Raw genomic sequence first — 19912 nt, 5'->3', positions numbered from 1 at the left:
TCGCCTCTCCAAAAGCGAGTCTCATAGGCGCCCTACACGCCGCCTTGGCTGCGGTACATTGCTTTCTCGACATACCCGATTAATACAATGCCACCTCGTCATTCGCTTCCTCGATTGCCCTGCCCGGGTTCATTTTCTCAAAGCGGCCGACCTTGCTTCTTCAATTCGTCAAAACTAGCTTAGAGAGACTTGATGGTGCGAGCGTTCTCTAGTTCTTCTTTCATCTTCTCTCGTTAAGCTCTTTTTCGAGCATCGGTGATCATAGCCGACTCTTTCGGTTTACGGTATCCGGATAGTACCTACAAAACAACGGTACACTCACACATCAATACATCATTCTACCCACACATAAAAAGCCAAACCACACAAATACTTACCAAACAATACCCGAGGTCCTTCAGCCTCACATTGGCGGCAAAGGTCTCCCATGGCGTCCGGGTTACGCGATCTCCATTGAAAGAGCAATGCTATCCGATAGCGACTCGGCTATAGGCCGAAGGGAAGCTATAGTCGAGCTTCGGCCGTGCTAAGTCTCACCGATGTCGGGGATTGACATAGGAGACCCCGCTTCACCGAGGGCCTGACCCTTTCCCTTGCCAAAACCGGTCTTGGCACCTCCCCTTTACTTGAAGCTTTTTCTTTACCTCTACTAGGCGGGGAAGAACAACAACAACATAACTATTTTTCTCTCCTTTCGGGGAGTTGGATCCATCTCTCAAATCGACCCTGCGGGCGACCTCCCGGGAACTCAAACCACCACCGGTTCGCCCGGTCGGTCTATCAATGAGGCGATGACCGAATCTCCCTCATTATGCCCCTCCGACGAGCGCCGCCTTTGGTAAGCGTCTATCGTCTGACACCGACTTTTCTCTTTAACAAGCTTCGGGTTCTGGCTGGAACTAAGCTCCCCTACATCCACCGCGGAGCGGGCACTGCGCCTCCTAGGTTGTTCCACAGGAGTAGGATCGAGAACCGGCATGGTGACCGCTTCTACCAAAATGCTTGGTCACACCATCATCACCCCGGAGGTCCCACCACCACTACCGAGGCCTCGCGGCCCGCTCCGACTCTGTTCCTAGCCTCCCTAGTTCTGGCGCCACTATCTTCCTTCTCATGACAAACTTGCTGGAGCGACCTTAGCTATCGACGACCCGAGCCGCTTTTCTTTTGACTCTTCCGGCTTTAGCCTTATCCCGCGACCTCCCCTTTCCCAAAGAAAGCCCTACCTCGGCGGTTTCTTTTGCTTCCTAGCTTTCGACTAAGCTTTAGCGAATCTCCGATCCTCCCGGTTAGTGCGACTTGTAATAGGGACCTCTGCCAAAACAATCGGTTCAAGGTCGGTTCAAAATAAACAAATATTGCTTTCGATATCTGACAAAGACACAAAACATACGACCAAAATTGCAAACCTGAGTATGAAGCGAGCTGCAAACCCGTTAGCCGCGATAATTTCCAATTAACAACAACGGCCTTCTCTCCCCGAGGTTTGTTGCTCACACCACCGAATGCTTTCGACTTCCTGTTGGCGTCGCAAACTGAAATTATTGGCATGAAATCAACTTCCGCGACAAAGTGCTTCAAGAATATCGGCTGACCTCGATCGATACTCCCCGCTATCGTTCACCGGATCGAAAATTCTAAAGCAGCCCGGTGTTGCCAATGGCGGCATGGCGGCTTTCTTACAAAAGTTCAAAAGCGCAAGTAAAGTTTGAGCGGTATCCTCATACCCATTTCGTAGCGCCCCTGCTGAACAACTACCCTGAAAACATGGCGGTATGTAACCGTTGCTAAACACATTTGCATCCTCCCCAAGTTAGGTGTATCTCCAAGTTAAACACATGTAATATCATAAAGCTTCCTTTTAACTCTACAAAAAGCTTTAGCGACGACGCTTATCTAATACCACAGGCGGTAAAACCACTAGGGGATGGCGAAAATCTATTACGGAACTACTGCGCCCGCGGTGACTACGAATCGGAACCAACATCTTCAACTTCCTCGCTCGATGAAACCTCTCCGGATCTCGTCGGATCGGTATCATCTGAATCGGACATACTTCCCTCTTCTAATACAAGTTCGACAACAAGTAACTTCTGACTAAACCTAACAAATGACAAAGAAACAAGAATCAAAGAAAGCGCCAAAAAAATGGAAGGAAACTAACCTTAGCCTCTTGAACTCGAAAGGATGCAATGAGAAACTTCATGAGTTCTCGGTATATTACCAAAGCCGTGCGTTTCCCAAAGAAACACAATCATGTATTTAACCACAACATGCCCGTCGCTCCACAAAACAAAGGCGGTTAGCTTGCGACCCTTCAAATCAACCGTCCCCGTGCCATCCCGCGTGCCAACTTAAATCTCACCGGATCGCTATCCGGTATTTAGCGACCTGGGCGAGGCGAATGAGGGAGTAATATACACTTCCATTTAATATTAGTCCGTGTCCGGTACGCGGGGCGATCACAAATCCATCCACACATCCAGTCGGCGAAGACCGGTTCATCTGATTAAAGCGACCTCGTCGACACCCCAAACGTCCTCTCCAGGCCCGCGTCTAAAACATCAAGCTTCTAGAATGCTAACTCTAGCCCGGCACCCAATGGCTAGTAGCGTATGTTGCATTTGGCATCATCAATACGAGGCTTGACTATGCTTGCCATTACTCAGCGCAAAGGCACCTTCATGGTTCATTAAATGTCATCAAGTCGAACTTGACTGACGCGAGAGGAGGAGGCAGCGGTCATCTTTGCCTATATAAAGAAGATAAGGAACTTCGTCGACTGATTCAAGTCCCCGTGAGAGAACGATCGTAGACAATTCATCCAAAGCGAACTTCGGTCGATTCAATCCCACAAACACCTTTCCCTCGAAGATTGCCTATATCGTAAGGTTAACCAAATATAACATTTACATGTTCAATCGGTTCTTATATAAAGACCAAAATTTGGTATCTTTAAAAATTGTACATTTACCCGATCCACGGGGCTCCCTTGGACTATTGTACTACACTTCCATATATTTTTGTCATAGAGTTGGAAGGTTGTCCGCAACAAGACTATAATGTACAACCCTGATCAGAAATAGTTCATCGATGCATTCCTCATTACCCATAGCTTGATCTTTGTCGGACCACTCCACGAACAAAGTGGTGATGTCGAAGCAATGTTGGCGTTATCCCGCATGAGGAGAAAAGGTGTTATGTTTGCGTGCATAAGCCTAAAAGCGTGACCGCTTCGAGAATAGGTTTGCTTTCAGTAGCGACCAGCTCATGCATTAAGTGGACCTCCGGGCACTTTAAGCGATCCGTGCTCGACTTGGCCTTGCTTTCGAGGTATACAATGCCCATGCCTATTTTTAGGAGAATTTTATTTTTGTGGACCTTGAGTTTGCAATAAGGGTTGGGGTTTTGGCAAAATCTAACACTCGAAAACCAAACACGAGAAACAACATAAAAGTCATAAAAACCCAATCTTGAAAGCTATCAAGATTGAGGAGATAATAACTTTATAGAATCTGACCACGTAAAGAGATGAGTGATCTAGTAAAGGGCGCAAGAAGTGATTGTAATCTTCCTTCCGGCTTTATATAAGGACTAGCTCTTGTGGAAGTAGGCATCATTGGATGAACTACGGTATATCTTTGTGTTGTGGTTTTGCTTTTCTTGTTTTACATTATTATTATCTATTGTTAATAGTTGTTTAGCGAGTTGGGCATGTTAGTTTGGTTGTATGGAATATTTAGATTGTTATGCAGAGTTGAATTGAGTTCAAATACAAGTTATCGTGTAGTGGAGAATCGATTGGTATTAGTATTAACCTCGACAAGTGGTATTGGGGCCCGGGTTAGATTAGCTTAGGGTGTTATCGAATCTTGGTGGAAGGTGTTTGACAAAACTCCTTAGAAAAGATTTAAGTTTAAATAATTTGTAGAGATGGACAATTCCATGAACTTCACATGATGAGTCTGAATAGAAAGAACTACACCATTTGGAAAGCGAGATGGAAGACTTGCTTTATTGCAAGGACTTACCTGACCTATTGAGAATGGAGGAGAAAGACCGAAAGCGGTTTTTCACGGTGAGTGGAGCAAGCTTGAGAGAAAAACAATTGGGTACATTCGACTGATGGATTAGCGGCGGTGTTTTTCACTATGTATCGAGAGACTACAACTTTTGGCTTGTAGAAGAAACTTCGAAGACCTCTATGAGAGAAAGTCGGTGAAACAAAATGCTAGTCATTAAGAGTTTCTTGAGCCGCGAAGTACCAAGAAGGTTCTTGAATGCGAGCATCTTAACAAAGTCAAAATACCATCAATCGGATCGTTTGATGAAGATTAATTTGGGAGGCGAAGTTGGGGCTTTGTTTTATTAGGCTCTACCCGAAAGTTGGGAGGCGTTAGCGAGTCTACCGCGGGCTGACGAGGATGGAATTATTACCATGGAGATGGCTCTGGCGTCTTTGTTGAATGAGGAGACTAGGAGTTCAAAAGTGACTACTCTCACCTCGAGGAGATCATTGTCCGCGAAAGCGGGGAGAGGTGAATCTGAGAAAACCATCTCATTCTAAAAGGTGATGGCCAGTAAATCTAGAGGTGAAGCTAGAACTCACAAAAGGCGAGAGAGGCAATGTTACTATTGTGCCTGCCCCTTAGGATATGAGTCGCGAGAAATTTGAAGAGGGATGAGAAAATAAGCGTGTACATGAAGACATGGTGCGGAGGAGGCGAAAACCGAGGCAAAGATCTTACGCACTAGTCAGCGACCTAGTGGAAATTATATCAGTTGTGGTGTGTCTTTGTCTTAGTACCTACGTGTCGGGATCTGAGTGGGTGATAGAATCTGAGGAGCATCTATCCGTCTTTGCTGCCCGGGGAATTCTTCACTATCTCACGGCGGTGGTGAATATGGTGAAGTGAAGATGGATACGATGATGCGTCGAAGATTATAGGCATTGGTGATGTTCATGTAAGAAACCCGATGTCGGCTACACCTTGACCTTTCGAGGATGTAAGACATATCCGACATTAATTAAACTAATTTAATTTGGTTGGGAAGTTAGATGGCGATGGCTTTGTAAACTTGTTTAGTAGCGGGGTATGGAAATTGAAAGGAGGTTCCATTGTAGCGGCGAGGAAGGGAAAACTTGCTCTTTACAAAACAGGCTAGTTTATTGTAAAAGCGAAGTGAATGTGAGAAGAAGAAGCTTCCTCCCAAATTTTGTGGCACAAGATTTTGTGTCATATGGGCATAAAAGGGATGGAAGTTCTTGCTAAACAAAAGGTTTTGCGGACATCAAAGGTACACATTTAAATACATGTACTCAGCTTTTTGATAGGAAAGCAATCTGAGGTGTCTTTCCAAAGATTCGATCTCCTGAAAAGGACAATGTCCTTGAACCCCAATTGAGACTTATGTAGTCTATAAAAGTGAAAGTCCCGTAAGTGAAGTCCCATTGGGGAACTTCATGCCGTGACCTTCATTGATGATGCATCAAAAAGATATGGGCATATAGTCGAGAAGACCCGAGGATGAAGTACTTTGCGTATTTGAAATTCCATGACATAGTGGAAAAAAATTTGGGAAGTTGTTGAAGTGTATTACATTTCGGATAATGGGGGTGAGTACATTGTCTTGGTTTGAAGAGTATTACCGAGTCGTAGGATTCGTCATGAAGCCGGACCCGTTTCAAGACACATGACAAAATAGAATAATAGTAGAAGAATGAACCATTACCATTGTAGAGGGGATGGGATGCATAATATATCACTACAAAGCTACCTAGAACCCTCTTTGGGTAGAAGCGGTCGTCTGACCCGTGCATGTGATCAACCTATCGCCGTCCAAGCCTACGAATAGTGATTATCTAGAGAAAGTATGGTCGGAGGAGATGTTGATTATGGATCTAAAAGGTATTTGGGTGCGGGGGCATTTGTGCATATTAAGAAGGATGAGAGATCAAGCTTGATGACAAAGCCAAGCTGATTACATTTTCCCAGGTTATGGAGATGAAAAGTTTGGTTACAAACTCTATGATCCGATTAACAAGAAGGTAATCGAAGTCGGGATGTTGTTCTTAGAAGACCAAACCATAGCGGACTTTGAAAGGAGGAATTTGAAAGCTACATTCTTCACCTGATGATCTTGTTGATTGAAACCCGTAAGTTCCTACTTATGGAGCGTCACGAGAGAAGCGTGAGAATCTGAGAGAACCATGAGTTTGAATCTCATGATGAGAATTCTATTGCTTTCATGATGGGATAAAACATATTGGTATAGAGGATCTTGAGATAAAGTGCATGAACCACCACCGAGCAGCGAAGTGCATCCTCGAGGCACCAACGAGATGGGACAAAAGAGATCAAGCGAAGACTAACTTCAACTGACGGATATCCACCACATACATCGTTCCTACTATCGGATGGTAGAAAGAACCTATGTACTATCAAGGCACTTGAAAGTCTGGACAAAAGAAAAGTGGTTGAAGATGTCATTGCATGGCCGAGTTGGATTTTTGCATGAGAATCACACTTATGAGTTAGTTGAGAAACCGCAAAGAGACAAAAAATTCTCAATAATAAGTGGATATACAAAGTTAAGCATAGGAAAAAACAATCCTCACCTGAGGCACCGCGGCTTCAAGCCTTGTTGTGAAGGGATTCGGTCGAAAGGAAAGGATTGACTTTATGAGACTTTGATGACTTTGATGGGATTGACTTCAATCGGGTGGTATTAGGTATAGCATGCAAAGTATGAACTAGAGGTTGAAGCGGTTAGATGTTAAGACATCCTTTCCATGAAAGAAGATGTCTGGACCCGGACCGAGTGGTTTGAAATTCCAAAGGCAAATAGCACAAGTATAAAGATGATAAAAGAGCTTGTATGGGTTTGAAAAGCGCGAAATGATGAATACGTAAAATTTGATTCCTTTATGGCGGCAAGAATCCAAAGTCGCTTCATCATTGTTTGTTCCTTCGAGAGATTTACAGATAGAGGGATTTCATAGTGCTCTTGTTGATATGTGGATGATATGTTGATAGTTGGCTGAAACATCAACAAGATATCAAAAAGAAAGACTTGAGTAAGTCCTTTTGAGATTAAAGATTTAGGTCAAGCAAAGCGGATCTTTGGGATCACGGATCACTCGCTGACAAAAAGTGGGAAGTTGCGGGCTTTCTCAAGAAAGCTACATTGAGAAGAGTTGAAAAGATTCAACATGGATCAAAGCGAAGCGATCCCGGTTAATCGGCGGTGGCGGTTCATGTGAACAAAAGAGATGTGTAATCGAAAGGTGACAAAGCGGGCGGATGGAAAGGATTCATTATGCATCCGCGGTAAAACTTGATGTATGCGATGGCGCAGTACAAGACCGGATATTGCTTCGCCGTTGGTGTTGTAAGCCGTTTTAATCAAATCCGGTGCGAACATTGGGAAGGTGTTAAGTGGATATTGAGATATTTCAAAGGCACTTTCAAATCGTGTTTGTGCTTTGGTGGAAGTAAGCCCCTTATTTGAAGTTACTAGCGATGCGGACATGGCGGGGTGATGTTGACTCGATGAAGTCCACCTCCAGGTTATCTAGTTACTTTTGCGCAGAGAGTAGTTTCTTGGCAATCAAAGTTGCAAAAGTGTGTTGACCTCTCCACTTCTAAAACCGAGTATATTGAAGCCACCGAGGTGTTGCAAAGAGATGTTATGGATGAAGAGGTTTTTGAAGAACTAGGACTAAAAGCGGCCGGTTTGTAGTTCTATGTGGTGATCGCCATCCGTTTAAAGCAAGAATCGAGTTTTTTATTCTAGATCGAAACGCATTACATATGCGTTATCATTGGATTAGAAAGTATACTTTCAAAGACAAGCATTTGTGTATCGAGAGAAGATCCATCTAGGACAAAGAGCGGATTGGGATATGATGACCAAAGTCTTATCGAAGATAAGTTTGATATTTGTTTCTGCTTGGTAGATAGTATGCGACTCCTCTATTGATTTGGAAATTGCATGGAGGGGTATCCCCTACAACATTGACCGAGGGGAGATTGTGGCGTTATCCCCTCACACATGAGGAGAAAAAGGTGTTATGCTTCGAGGCGTAAATTCGGCGACCCTTCATTACGCCAATCGAACCCTAGAGGCTTCGGACTCGATCGCGTTAGACTGACTTTCGAAGCGCCGCGCCTATTTTATTTTTGAAGAATTCTATTTTGTGGAATTTGGTTTTCACGATAAAACAAAATCAAGGTTTGGCAAAACTAACTGGCTTCCAAAGAAAAACTACAGAACAACACAAAAGTCGAGAAAAACCGATCTTGAAAGTTATCAAGATTGAGAATAACCTTTACAAAATACAACTCGAAAAAGAGATGGTGATCTTCAAGTAAAGTGAGATTTGTAAGGGTAATTGTAATCTTCTTTCCCATTTTATATAAGAACTAGGCTCTTGTAAGAGTAGGCATAATTGGTAGAACCGCGGTATATCTTTGTGTTGTGGTTTTGCTTTTCTTTTTTACATTATTATCATTTGTTAATAGTTGTTTAAATGAGTTGGGCATGTTAGTTTTGGTTGTAAAAGGGAATATTTAGATTGTTGTCTAGTAGTTGAATTGAGTTCAAACACTGAGTTATTTGTATAGTGGGGAATCGATTGATATTAGTATTAACCAACATAATCCGTAGACAAAGTCGCATGATACACAAATTTAGCAACATTTGCTAGTAATCAAATTATGTGTAGTCCGCACCTCTTTTTCAGGTTGCAATCAGCTAGTCGAGAGAGATCAAAGGGAAATATGTTGAGAGAACTTGCGGTTAAATTTCAAAATCTAATAAAAACTTGAATGGAACAAAAAACATAAATAGTTCATGAAAATACAAACTAAATTTCTAAGTTTCAGGCTAACGCCGCGCACAGTTAAAAGCGTAATTCATCTCTTTTATGAAGCATCCAGCTCTCTTTTTCCCTCTCTTTTCCATTTTTCACTGCCACACATAATGATGGAATATGTCTCGCTAATAAGGATCAGGAAGCCACAACGGCTTTTCAATTTTAGTTCCCGTTATAGTGATAACAGAAAGTAAATGTGTAAACCAAGACTACTTGCGTTAGCAATTTTACAACAACACCATGGTTTTATTTTTTTAGGATGCTTTCTTTTTATCTTTCTTGTTGTACTTGTAGGCATAGTATAAAATATCGGCCACGGGTATTTATTGATACTCAATTTCTTGATATGTATAGTGGATATATCTCCTCTCGGGGATATTTTACATTGTTTCATATGCAAATATTGTGAATATATCCAAACTATCAACAAATATCGAGAATATTGTGGAAATTTCTTGTTATATCATTTATATTTAATTGAAATATAATGGTAAATATTAAATAAAATTGTTACATAAACCAAATATCTCCAAATATCGCCAACATCGTCAAAATATGGACGATATTTGCAGTCTTAAATATCTCTACACATATCACAATATTTATGTATCCCTTGCTGAAATCTCGATAGATATCGCTATATGATATTTTGTACTGTGCTTGTAGGTTTTCTTGACCTACTTATTTTTTAATGGAAATTTCAATTTACCGATCAAGAGAAAGATATACCAATTATAGGCTCCATCTAGTAAATAAATGATGATGTGGCCATGCAGGACAAGTGTAGGGCACCTGTATAAGTCAGAATAAGTTTTCTAATTTCTTTACAAAGACATTGTCAGGACAATTGAACCACGTCATCACCATTGTTTGTACTTTCTCTAGTAATAAACAGACAGGAATGAAAAGAAGAAGCCATAATCCATAGGAAGAAATTAGATGAGATTAACAAACCTCGCAGTTGTCGAGAATGAGTGATCTAAGAGTTGGACAACCGCCTCCATCACTAAAAACATCACAAATAGAATTGGTCAAGGACTCACACTCAGTAAGGTCCACTTCTTGCAAACAGTGACAACGCAATGCCAAAGTGGTCAAACTTTCCTGCCGTTGCACCAATTTCTGCATACACGAGACACTAGATTTGAAATCCAGTTCTTAAAAATGTTTAGAATAGAAAATTTATGTTGACTGTCTTGAACTCAGACCTGAAGCGAATTGGAACTAAGGTTGATGCGATGCAGTGAGGCACAATTAGAAACAGTTATAGATGAAAGCTTAGGGCTTTGTAGGCTTAAATCAACAAATCTGCAGAAATCAGGGAAAGGTTATTTGGTAACGTGAGTTTTCTTAACAGTAGTACGACTAGAAGAAGAAAGTCAGAAGTAATATATCATACTTGCGGCAATGTATAAGTCGGATATTCTGCAAATACTGAAGGTTTAAGGACACTGATGTCAATAACCCACAATTATCGAGCTCCAGAACCTGCAAAGGGAATAATCATTTTATTTTGATCGTTGGGTTCTATGTGATGGAAAGACTACACACAACATACGTAAAGAAAATCAGAACGTCTTATAAGTGAAAAAAGATTAACCTCCAACATATAACTATGAGATATTGCAACCATTGACGGATGTTATCCCTCACAGTTATCAAGCTTCAGAACAGACAGCATAGGGAGCCTAACAGACTTGCAGCAGAAAGAAATCATGTCAGGAAAAATAACCTAAGACTAAATCAAACAAGAGTCCTCCAACCCCACAAAAATAAACAGGAAGGAGAAAGAAGCTGACCTCAAGTGAGATGTTTGGACAGTAAGATGCATTGAGGTCGAAGATTAGAACAAGCTACGGCTATTTCATGAGAGTTTCATCAGTAACACATGAGCAGTTTGACATGTCCAGAGATGTTAATAATGGGCATGAAGTTGCTGCAGAGCGTATCCCTGTATCCGATAGCTTGTGACAAGAACCTACATCTAATTCACGTAACTGAGGACAATTCAGGGCATGTGCCATGTTTGAGCGCTTCATAGACAAAACTTCGAGTTGGGGACACCTGATAAGTACCAAAGTTCAGTACAAAAGTTCATTCAAAGCTAAACCATGCCAGCTTGTAAGCCTAACAATATCTCACCTGACAGAGACCAAGCACGCGGCACTTTACAATTTGAAGACTACGCAGTCTATCATGAAAGACAGTTATCTCTTGGATACCATTACCAAGGATACCATCACCAAGAATTGCATCAATGACACTCAAACTTTTAAAGCGGCACAATCTCCTAATACGTTAAAAAACCTTCTCCTAGCTGTCCCACCCAAGATTAGAATCTCCAAGTTCCTGAAGATTAATCAAATTTGTAGGCTTAACGGAAAAATAAAATAATAGAACTTTCTATAAAGCATGGCAGTTTGTACAAGCCCAAAATGTTGATTACCTCAGTAACTCTATTGCATTTATACCAAGCCAGTGAATACCAGGAGCCACAGACATTCACCTCAGTGGCATTGGGATACCGTGACACATATCAGTAACTGCAAATGCACAAGTTCAGTAACAATTGGCTACCACGTTCAAACTAATAAAATATACATTACAAACCACATAACTTAAACCAATTTTAAATACTAAAAAGTACAGAAAATTAAGCAAGGCTACAACTCGTCCATGACATCTGAAGATGGGTATGTCAAACTCACTAATTAACCTAATTTGTAACAAATGTTCAAAAAAACTCATAAAGGCAATGCGCCGCAAGCTTTTGAAGACTAGGACGGACCTCAGAGTCAATTGAGGCATAAGCCGCATTAACGGGAAAAATTCAAAGTGTTTTTCAAACTTTGATGCTAACTAAGATGTCAACGGCATTTCCTGAACAAAACTGTGCTGTGGAATTGTCTGGAAATTTTAACTAGCAAACCTGAGGCCAACATGGAACCCAACCCACAATTCCACCAAACGTGAGGTAGTACCTCCAAAACTCAAAAATTCCTTAATAGTGCGGTGAGATTTGCACAACTTATTCTATATTAAGTTCATTGCACACCGCGTCATCAGCATCAAGGCTCCTATTTTTGTTTGTCAAGAACTCACGATTACAATTTTCGATACTTTGTAGCCAGCTGGGATGCCACTATTCTACAATATTATGGCTGTATATCTACTGTTAATGAGTGTACCCTGGGACCTTGCTAAAGGGAGTAATATGTGGGACTGACAAAGGATAGTTGGACTAAAAGAAGCCAAATTAGTTAGAATATCAATGTGATATAAAGATACCTAATCATCCTTTTATGGCTGCGAGTTATTTAACATTCCCCAAAATAACACACATTTATTTGAAGACGGTATTGTGAGGAAGACTTACACTGTTGATGAAATACACCCGATCTTAAAATTTAAGTACCTCCAAGAGTCTTCTACCGTGGGCTTTTAGCTACTCTCCACTGTCTACATACACTAGCAGCTCGAGAAAAGATCAACTTGGCCCAAGAAAGATGGAAACCTGAGACCAATTGCATACCTCTGATTATACAGATAACAAAACGCATAAAAAATAGAAAAAGGAAAATGACAAATGCCTTCGAGTTACCATATGCAACAAGTCATCTGTCAGGTCCATCTAATTTCAAATTCTTCCATTTTGGAAGCATCGTCACTAGGTCCATATGGTCTTCACTACCACCCTCAATTGGGTTGGTTGAGATAAAGGACCATTACTTAAATTAAGTGTGAAACAGAATCCAAAGATATAATATGTCCCACATCAGCACGTGAGGTAGGCGAATCAAGACCTAAGGACAATACATTTTCTATAGTGGTGTTCCTGTAAACAAGACAGCAAAATCAGAGTTCAGATCCAAATATAAATCACATTTTCAGAATGCTCCTAGCAGACATATCAACTGACATTCAGGAAGAAAACAATATAGGGTAGATAAATTTTGTGGAAGAAGATGTGGTTCAGCTAAGAACATGTCAAAATCTCAAAAGTTATTGGTGTCACTAAGATTTACCACAACTTCGGGGAATGGATTTCGAAGTAACTTCACTAGAACTCCATCAAGGTGTCATTCAGGGATTTACATTAGTTTATTATGAATCTAATGTCAGTTAAAGGCAAAGTATTAAATGTCCATGGAATTTCATTATAAGCCAAATAAAATATTGCAATGTTTTTACAATAAACAGTGAACCTCCACATTGCATAAATTTTCCAAATGGAATTTTAACAATTGTTTACAGTGAATGGTAACACGTTATTATACATAACAGCAACCAAGTGCTTCAACACCTCCATGATCATATGATGCATTTACTATAGAAAAGATATAATCATGCAACGTGTAAATCACAGATTGCATATACATATAGCCATAGTCTCTAGAAGCACTACTATCCGTGTTAAAAATTGATGATACTGAAAACTCACATATAATCTGAATGCACTTTAGCTCTTTTTATGTTGGGAATCGCGACTTTTGGTCATTTGCACCGAATAACATCATCCAGAAAAATCAACATTAATAATAATTCCCTCGTACTACCAGAACCAAACTCATCAAAATTGCTTGAACTCCCATCCCCAGCTCCATTCCAGCAGAACTTTCACCTTCAACTGCTGTCCCCGAAGAACCTTCCCCATCCATGAATCTATCTAAAGCTTTTACGTCTCCTCGAATCAAGACTTCTAGATTCATCATTCCCCAAATCACCATAACCATTCTCCTCTCCTTTCCCTTCATTCATTTTCTCCCATATATCACCAAAACAACAACACCAAAACCTGTATACAATTGAACAAAACAATCAAATTCATTACCAAAACCTCGAATTATTCCATTTCCAGCCAAAGTTTCAATCTTTTCACAAACCTAACCAAATTTTCAAAAATTTCTCATCCAAAAACACTAATTTAACAAAGCCCATCATCCAAATTCATCATTTCCAAAAACATCACCCCATTCTAAACTAGTTCATAAAAACACTAAAAATAGCCCAAAATTTTACCTAATAAAAGTTTTCATTGTGAACAACACAGATCCAAGGCTTCTCAAAGCTGTGAGAAATGAAAGTTCATAGAGATTAACAGATCTGATCACTTTTTTGTGTGTGTGTTTGTGTGAGAGAGAATTGAATCGGCGGTGTTGAGAAATTAGGAGAGAAAATTTGAAGGTTTTATACTCGTACTGATTTTTTGGGATTAAAGTTTGCTGACTGTTTTTCTTCTTTATGCAAAATAAATTTTACCAATTATAGAAACCAAATCTTTTATTATTATTATTATGAGTTTTCCTCTATTTTAACTTAACCTGAAAATTGCTTTTGTTTTTTTTAAATTCATTTTAAAGAAATTTGAAATTTGAATCTAGATTCAGAGGTGGCTCTTTGTCATCTTTTGACTGTTTCTTCAATCTTGATTGTTTGAGCCCCAAGTCGGGTTTGTGAAAGCAAGGCCCAAAATTTCGATATCGGTTCATATATCGGTGTACCCAAAAACCGATATATATAGGATATATCCATTTTTTTTGTGACGAGTCCAAACTATTTAAAATATCAGATATATCGGAAATATAATATCATAAATATCAGAAATATATCGAAAATATATTAGAAATATCGGATTTATATTAAAAGATGGTCAAAAAGTCAACCGATATATATCGATTATATCGGCGATATAAAGTTTCATATCGGAAATTTTGACATATATCGGAAAAAAGGGGTTCAATATTCGGTGGATATATATCGAAAATATCGATATCGGTGTACCATTTTACCGATATATATCGGATATATCGATGATATTTTGGGCCTTACATTGTGAAAGCAAGTCCAAAAAATATAGCTCTCCAACTACAAAAATGTCATTTTAATAGAATTCACTAAAAAGGTCTTAAATTTGGAAAAGAAAACTTCGGTAAAGTTAAGGCCTTAGATGCCATTTCTTTGTAATAAGTTCGGAGGCGGATGGCATACTTATATCGTGATGTGTGTTAAAATTCGATGGGCCGGTAGAAACCGTGGTCGTTTGTCCAAAAATTTAACTGAAATTTAAAATAATTGATGAACTAAGAACGTGTTATTAAGTATCATTTAGCACTTCAAAGCAGAAAATGTGATTGGATTGACTTTTTTTATTTTGTGGTGCCAAATTTGGCTTCGGCAAGGTAAAAAGCCTATGTGACACCTTTTAGCAGCCCAATTTAACAGCTCTCTATTGGACTTGTTTTGAGTCATAAATTAATTAGGCTAGTGGGGTTGGTTTTAGATTTTCATACTCATTAAATGTGTATAAGATGTAAAATTTAATTAATTTACACCCCAACTTCAAAAAATAATAAACTACTAGCAAATAGAGCGAGTGAGAAACTGAGAATGCACTGAATAAAACTATCTCCAGTAGTAATAATATAGTGAGTTGAACGAGCTTGGACATTGGGCCACCAAAAGCTTCCCCATTCAGCGTCTGAGGTCCTGCCTTAACTTGAAAGGTGAACCATCGAATGCAAACATCTTTTTTTTTCTTCAGAAGATAAAATTGATTAAACATAGGCATGCCAAACAACAGACAAAGATCCATTTCCAATGTGAACCACATGTCCCACAATCCCCACATGAATATCTTCACCAGATACTACACTTGAAGAAACAATACCTAAACCTTCCACAAGTCTTTCAAACTATTTCTAATTAGCAAAATCTTAAGTTAACATGAAATCATCAAGATATATATACGACTGCAAATATCAGTTATATTTCGATAATATTTACAATATTTGGCGATATTTTGTATATATAATAATTTTATTTAATATTTACCATTATATTTCAAATAAATATAAATAATGTATCATGATATATCGTTAAATATCCACAATATCCACAATATTTATCGATATTTGGATATATATCCACGATATTTACAAATAATGAAACAATGTCAAATATCCCAAAAAGAAGGATATATCCACGATACATATCCGAAATTGAATATCGATAAATACCCATATCCCCGATATTTTGACCATTTAAGATATGCACAAAAGAACTTTATCCCCGTTGTCCCACATATAGCATACACCTTCAGGGGAGGCTCTGTAAGAGGTAAGGCTAGGCTTTCTTTTGGGTCGAAAACTTCAGCCCAGGGTGTTGGGATATCTGTAGAACCACCATGATTAGGATGGTGAAAACTTATGCCTTGAAAACAACTCGTCATAAAAATCTTGGACCCTAGACCTACAGAACCGAAACATCTACCAACTTCAGGGCAGGGAAGTGTGCGAAGCGGGGACATAAAAGTATTAGTTTTAATGTTTGTGCTCTTCTTAAGATCAATCTTGTCCCAATAAACAGTGTAATCCAAGCCATAGTTTGCAAAATTCATAAACAAATGTTTAACCTGCTTTGAATCCAACCTGGGGCAGATGGATTCTTTCCCATCTCCATTCGTGGTGTCCTAAACTTTAATTCTTTGCCTTTATTATCTATAGAAGACATGTAAAGACACCATGTTGGCGCTCCGCACTACGAAGTAACCGACATCAAAAGTTTAAAAACCCAAAAAATGAATTAGCATTCACGAAATTGCTGGGCTTGTTTCTTATGCAAATGCTATTTTTAGTATTTTCTCTTGTTCTAAAAATGGGGTAAATGCTATTTTCATTATTTTCCTTGTTCTAAAAATCGGTCTAGGGCGGGTTCTAGGCGGTTAAGTGCTTAACCGACTTCGCTTAGGTCCTAGTCGTTTAAAAATCAGTGGACCGACTAAGGGTCGACCGATAAAGGCCGGGTCTAGGCTGGAAGTCGATCAAGTATTTTTTTTTTAATGATTAAATGTGAAAAAAAATAAAGGCCTGTATTGGGCTTAAGATTTGAATGAGTTTAATAAACTTAAGTCTAATGTAAATTATATGCCACTATAACAAAGAGTATGTTTTATATGAAATCAATATTCCCAATTATTACGCATTTTTGTAATAAGTATCTCATTTTGTGTTTATTTTTGAGTTATTGTAAAATGTCTAAAAGGCCTAGAGCGCTCTCCCACTGCCTAACTACCGCCTAGTGTTTTAGAACTTTCTTGGTATTTTCCACACACTGTTATGCAAACGCTCAACACCTGAAATGCAACCAATATTTAGTGTAAAAGGACATAAGTAGCAACAAGCCCGATAAACTCCGCAAATTATTACGATATCTACAAGTGTCCAAGATCACGAAACACGATTGCCATAAAGCGAGAATATACTTTATAAAAAAAATAAAGCAGAATATATGATATGTTACAAGTATATATATATATATATCGAGGGCGCTACGTCGACATACTATTCTAACATACTATATTGACATACCCAGCCGACCCTCAGATCAAATAAAATCTAATAGTCGATTTATTTCTAGAAAACCAAGCAAATAATTAAAAAATAACGGCAAAAATAACGTTTTTGTTTCAAAAAGGAAAAACTTTCTTTTTCAGTGGCTTTTTAAGCTTTTACACAAAAAAAGGGTGTATTGAAGCCACTTATATTAGATCGGCTGACCTCCGCCCAAGCCCAAACAACAAAGCCCAAACAATAAAGCCCAATACACCCCACCAAAATCTAAACCGCAACAACCTACCATTACCGGTCGTCTCTTTCGCCTTCAAAACCCTTCAAACCCTAACCCCAAATTTTTCAAATTTCAAATCTCCAACAATCCCGATTCGAAGTTTCTCCAACAAATCTCCAACAATTCAAATTAAGAACGGTTGTTGTTTTGGCCAAAACAACAACAAATCTCCAACAACTTCGAGTTTGCAAAGTCTTCGACTGGGTTTGTTTGTGAGGATTGTCACGATCAAGAAACATCTGAAGATCTCTTTCGGACGCTTTAATTTATCGTTCTTTATCAAGTTAATAAAAAGGAGTACCAATTGAGAAATCTGAAGTGTATAACCATACTAAAGGTACTTTCTTGATAGAGATTTCCTTGGTTATCTATAATTGGGATAGTATTCCAATGCAACTTAACCCGACACACAATGATCTTGATTACCCTTATTATGCCAGTGCGGATCAAGATGGTGCAATCCAACCATGAGTTCGGGCACTGAGAACGGTACATCTTGCAATAATATGAACCCTATTAGGTTATGTTAGTGTGAATATATATCAATAATATGAACCCTACTATTAGGTTATGTTAGTGTGAATATATATCTCAATTATAATCAGATCGAATGTAAATTTATTTGTCTAAGATACTAAGCTACCGACCATAATGTTGGATTAAATCTTGTTCTAAGAACATCGCGGGTTTGATTTAGTCGTAGTCTTGATGTGCCCAACTCATGTCACAATAATGTTAACTCTTATTGCACGGAAAGTAGCTAGAGTTTATACTAATATAGTAATACACTCATTTTATTTTCAGTTTACCTACTTGAGTGTTGATTATCTTGAAGAATTGATAGAGCTAACTACCAAACATCTCAAGGAGGAATCGCCTTTGTGCCCATCTACGAGGTACTTGTTGAATTTCTCCAAAAGCATTGTGTGCCCAACTATGGACTTGAGTGTCGTAATTTTCTTTATTATACAGTTCAATTATATGAAACCATCCGTGTTTAATGGGTACAACGCAACTAATTGTCGCTGCAAAATGAAGATAAAGTTTGTTTATGGAGTAAAACTATAAGGAAGAAAATGTAAGAAGAGATAACAGGAAAAATTCAATAGTTAGTTAAACCGGTATTATAGCATGACATGTTCACTTATAGGATCGGTTGTGTCTTTTTATTGATTGTGTGTATTCTAGGCTTCCATGTTGTTGATATGTATTTGGGTTTCCTCGAATTTCCAAATATTGTTTGACACGCAAAGTCGGCAAGCAAGGTGGATTTAATAAGTTACGCTTTTTAGTTGAACGATTTGGCCATTGGTGTAGGTGCATGTCATGCTAGTTCCATCTGCATTCGAGAATGTGGATTAATGGCTTGAGTCATTGTTGTTTCATTATTGTTTACCTTGGAATAAAACCTTGTTATATTGATTACTTGATGATTAATGGTGGAGAGCTAGAGATATTGATTCTGCCGAAGTTATCTCGTGTTTTTGTTGTGAGGGTTAGTTGGGTATTATGTTTAGGACGCCATTGCTCTCTTTCTACTTTTAGTGTTGTAAGTTGTGAATATTTAATTCTTAATGGAGGAGAGTACTATGAATGTGAGGAAAGCTTAAATCTTGGCTATAAGATTGCTTTCTTCAGACTCTTCGGTCATTTGTAGGAACTCCCGCACATCTTAGTGTAGCTATGTTGGTCGGTGTGAGGTCCTTTGGGAGGCCATAGCAAAACTTTAGAACGGTCTCAAATGTTTCTACTCCTCTCGGGAAGTTGTCTAGTTTGAAGTCGAGCCATTATCCGAACTATGAGACCTACGATTGAGTTATTTCAGTGTACGCTTCTTGAAATCAAAGGAAGCCGCGTCATCATCACAGAGGGAGGAACTGAATTATGTATCGCCCTTGAAAGTTTCATTCATTGAATATCTTGTGTGGTCAAGTTTAAGTCCGCCAAATGAGTTCAAACTTGAATATCTAAATCTAGTGTATTATCATGTGTTAAAACAGAGAAAAATGGCACGCTCTTAGTTAACCTTGTGATTTTCTCGAAGTGGGCATTGATTTTGTAGGTTCATTTTATAGGATGCCAAAAAACAGACAAATTTGAATTAGTAAAGCCGTTTAACCTATTTTTTTTTTTTTCTAGAGGGTTAGCTTCCTAGCATATTTTATTTTGTGGGTATAATTTCATTTTGCCCAACAAGTTTTTCATTTTTTCATGTTTTTCTTATAATTTCTTAAAGTATTGTATATTTTATGCATCTCTCGCTTGAAATCTTTCTGAACTTCATAATGTAAAGGCACCAATTTCCTATCAATATCACACCAATTTTATGCATCACATTATTGATTTCCGTGTTATGGACAGTTTAAGTATTTAAATGTTGACTAAACAAAGGAAACTCGCTTTAAAAAT

The 19912-nt window shown here is 38.8% G+C and overlaps 2 long non-coding RNA genes across 2 annotated transcripts; both read right to left on the bottom strand.

Moving 5' to 3' along the window:
* Window positions 1–10085: 10085 nt before the first annotated feature.
* Window positions 10086–10517, bottom strand: LOC147514065 (uncharacterized). The gene is made up of 3 exons (XR_015215886.1): window positions 10479–10517; window positions 10278–10366; window positions 10086–10186 (listed from the first exon to the last, which is right to left on the bottom strand). It is a non-coding gene; the product is annotated as an uncharacterized LOC147514065 (long non-coding RNA).
* Window positions 10518–10524: 7 nt separating this feature from the next.
* Window positions 10525–11421, bottom strand: LOC147514064 (uncharacterized). Its single transcript, XR_015215888.1, has 4 exons — window positions 11325–11421; window positions 11021–11227; window positions 10678–10942; window positions 10525–10574 (listed from the first exon to the last, which is right to left on the bottom strand). It is a non-coding gene; the product is annotated as an uncharacterized LOC147514064 (long non-coding RNA).
* Window positions 11422–19912: the final 8491 nt, after the last annotated feature.

The sequence above is a fragment of the Coptis chinensis genome, chromosome 3, assembly GCF_015680905.1.
Source record: "Coptis chinensis isolate HL-2020 chromosome 3, ASM1568090v1, whole genome shotgun sequence".
NCBI lineage: Eukaryota > Viridiplantae > Streptophyta > Magnoliopsida > Ranunculales > Ranunculaceae > Coptis > Coptis chinensis.
This window is presented reverse-complemented; position numbering and strand designations above follow the sequence as displayed.